This window comes from Otolemur garnettii, unplaced genomic scaffold (assembly GCF_000181295.1).
Source record: "Otolemur garnettii isolate 467f Iridium unplaced genomic scaffold, OtoGar3 scaffold00003, whole genome shotgun sequence".
In the NCBI taxonomy this organism is placed as follows: Eukaryota; Metazoa; Chordata; class Mammalia; order Primates; family Galagidae; genus Otolemur; species Otolemur garnettii.
Genome location: NW_003852398.1, coordinates 30,084,452 through 30,088,047, shown reverse-complemented (window position 1 = coordinate 30,088,047; position 3,596 = coordinate 30,084,452).

Sequence of the window (3,596 nt, the reverse complement as noted above, 5' to 3'; positions counted from 1 at the left end):
AATCATATTCTACTCTTAGAAAGATTCACTTGTACCCTTGTAAGATAAACCATATAAGTGATCCCTCCAATCACCCTCCATCCACCGATTCCCCCCTCCCTTCATCCTCCCCCCTTCCCGTATACTTAGGCTGTTATTAGGTTATAGATTTCATATGAAAGCCATATTTCATAATATGGCTGTGTACATTGGATACTTTTTCTTCCATTCCTGTGATACTTTGCTAAGAAGAACACTTTCCAGCTCCATCCATGTGAACATGAAGGACATAAAGTCTCCATCTTTCTTTATGGCTGCATAGTATGTCTTTTTGAATTCTTTAAGAAAATTCATTATATTGTTGATTTATGATTTTTCCTAAAAGTTGTTCTCCATTGCCTCTTCCTGTCAATATTAATCTCAATTGACTTTTCTGTGCCTTTGTGAAAGGGGAACTTGACTTCTTGTTTGTAAGGAATGAGCTTTCAGAAAGAATGGGAAAAACAAGGAAGACAACGAGAACAACCCCTTTGGGGCACCCTAGTTGGTTTATGGTGCCCCTATCTGTATAAGTTACAAAGTCATGCCAGGTTTTCTAGGATGGCCAATTCTTGTGCACAAGTTTTTACTAAGGGATAAATTATACTAAGGAAAATTTAGAGCTTGAATGGTTGTTCTGCCACCATTATAGACTTGGAATGTTGATTCTCAAACTCTGTTTGAAATGAACTCAATGTTCATAGTATTGCTTGAGATAAAATTCATCATTTATGGTACTGCTTAAGATAAACTCACTTTTACGGTATTGAGACAAGTTGTTTATAGTATATGAAATGATCTGTGCATGTAAGATTTTTGATAAATGAGGTCCTCTTGCTCCTGCCAGAACTCTGCAATGAGCCCAGGTGAGATGCTGGGAGGAGCCACATCCCATACGCCAACACAATGAAGGGTAGAACCAGGGCACAAGGCCTGCTGCTGAGCAGCACAGAGCAAGGGAGAAGGACGGCCTGCCACCCCCAGAATCTTGGCACCATAGGAGAGGGTAGGGAGGGTGTTGTCTAAATTAATTCTTCAATCCCACACCTATTAAGTTATAACTTGGGATCATGAATGGTCAGTCTCTCCTTACCCAACTGGGAAGTAAATTTGAGCAGAGGATACCCAGTAGCCAAGGCAAGGCAATTAGCATGACTCCTTCACAGCTAATTAACATGGCCTTTGAAGTAAACTAAAAACTGTGAATGTTCTGCTAGCTGTACCAGCTAAGGATCCTTTGAGACAGCTGAAAGTAAATGGTTGAAGTTGGGTATAATCTTTTGAGACAGTTGAAACAGTTGAAAAGTAGTGTACAATCAGTGCACATTCTGAAAAAAAAAAAAGGACATTGGAAAGAACCCCATTCTAAAACCACAAAGGGCTTCGGGTAATAAGAAATCCTCAGGGGCCGGGCACAATGGCTCACATCTATAATCCTACCACTCTGGGAGGGCAAGGTGGGTAGATTGCCTGAGCTCACAGGTTCAAGCCAGGCACTGTAGTGGGTGCCTATAGTCCCAGCTACTCTGGAGGCTGAGGCAAAAGAATAGCTTGAGCCATGAGTTTGAGATTGCTGTGGGCTATGACGTCCAGCACTCTACCAAGAATGACAAAGTAATACTGTCTCAAAAAAAAAAAAAAAAAAAAAACCTTCAGGAACACAAATGGTTGTTCCTTCAAGTCCAGAACTCATATTATGAAGGAAAGGGAGCCTAGGAGCCCCTTGCTTCACTAGTAGCTCCAACCCAAATATCTCCATAGAAGTCCTGGGTGCAAACTGACAGTGGGGACCTAATTAGCAGACTTTTTTTTTAACTGGCTGAATACATAAGAGCTAAGATTACCAGACTTTCATAAATGAGGGGCCAAAGGGTCCATGACTCCACACAGAAGCCCAGATATAAACTGACAGTGGGGATTCAACTGGGACCAAGATTCCCCTTTAAAACTAAAGACCACAGCTCTGACATTTGGAATGGCACAGCTAAGCAGGGACAGAATTCTCATGGACTTATTCTCCTACCTGAAGCCTTGGTTTAGCCTCTTATGAGGCACCTACAGGAATACTCACATTAGGGATATGAGGCTGTAATGGATTTGGGGGAATGTCATTTGGGAGGAACCCATTTGCAACAGACTGTGTGTTTGCCTTAATGAATTTGGTGGGGCCTTATTTGGAAGGGCCCTGTTTACAAAAGAACTGTGCTGGGCAGCACCTGTGGCTCAAAGGAGTAAGGTGCCAGCCCCATATGCCAGAGGTAGTGGGTTCAAACCCAGCCCCAGCCAAAAAAAAAAAAAAAACAAAAGAACTGTGCTCAAAAAGACAGAAGCAAACCAGTGCACAGGGACCCAACTCTTTCCACGGGTGGCAGTTTTACTATTAGTGGATATCATTTCAGGCTGGGTAGAAGTTTGCTCTACCCAAATGGAAAAAGCATTTAAGATTCAAGACGGGCTCCTACTAAGAGCTGCTGGCCCAGGACAGTGCTTTTGCTCAGTTCTTTTGCATGCACACCAACACTGAGCAGAACAAGCCTCAGGACAGCAGGATGACCATCCGCTGTCCAGGGAAAAAGGCCAAAGACATGGAGAATGGCATGCTGGTGCAGAGGCAGCTCAGCAGCTTGTCCTCAAGGAAACACCATGTTCAGCTACTCCATGGCTGTGTCCATCAGGGGAAAACTCTGCTTACCATTGTCTGCTCTTGGATGTACTGTGGTCCTGTGGTCAACCAGGAGCTCCATGAACCCCCCAATAGGAAGCTAAATGATAATGGATCCTCCCTTGTAGCAGAGATAACCCAGCAAGTAAGCAAAGCCCCATCTAGAATGAAAATGACAAGGAATCCACCTAAAGTGGAATGAGGTATTGCTTCTTGCCCTCATCTACATACAGGCATGTCTTCAGAAGCAGGCTTAAGTTAAGATCCTAACAAATACTATGAGAGACCGTTCCTGGCACCAAGAAGTTAAGTATCTCTTCCCACAGCTATGGAAGAGTAAAACTGACAGTGCAGAATACGTAACAGAGAATGGCTTGGGATAAAAAAAAGAGTAAAAATGATTTTTGTCCCTTCAAAATCCCCATACTTTTTTTTTTCCTAATTGGACTAAAACCTACATCCCTGCCTCAGGCTAGTAGCAAGGGGGGGCAAGAGAATGTGTTTTGCTCTTTGCAGCACCGGAGAAAGTTGAGAGGGGATTAATCTGGTCAGAGGCCTCAATATCATCACAGCCCAAGATAAGATTAAGACTAATCACAGGCTCAGCACCTATAGCTGAAGTGACTAAGGTGCCAGGCACATTGGCTCGGCGCCTATGGCTCAAGTGGCTAAGGCGCCAGCCACATACACCTAATGTGGGGGGTTTGAATCCAGCCCGGGCCCGCCAAACAACAATAATAGCTGCAACCAAAACATAGCCGGGCGTTGCGGTGGGCGCCTGTGGTCCCAGCTACTTGGGAGGCTGAGACAGGAGACTCGCTTGAACCCAGGAGTTGGAGGTTGCTGTGAGCAGTGAAGCCATGGCACTCTACCCAGGGGGACAGCTTAAGGTTCTGTCTCAAAAAAAAAAGGTGCC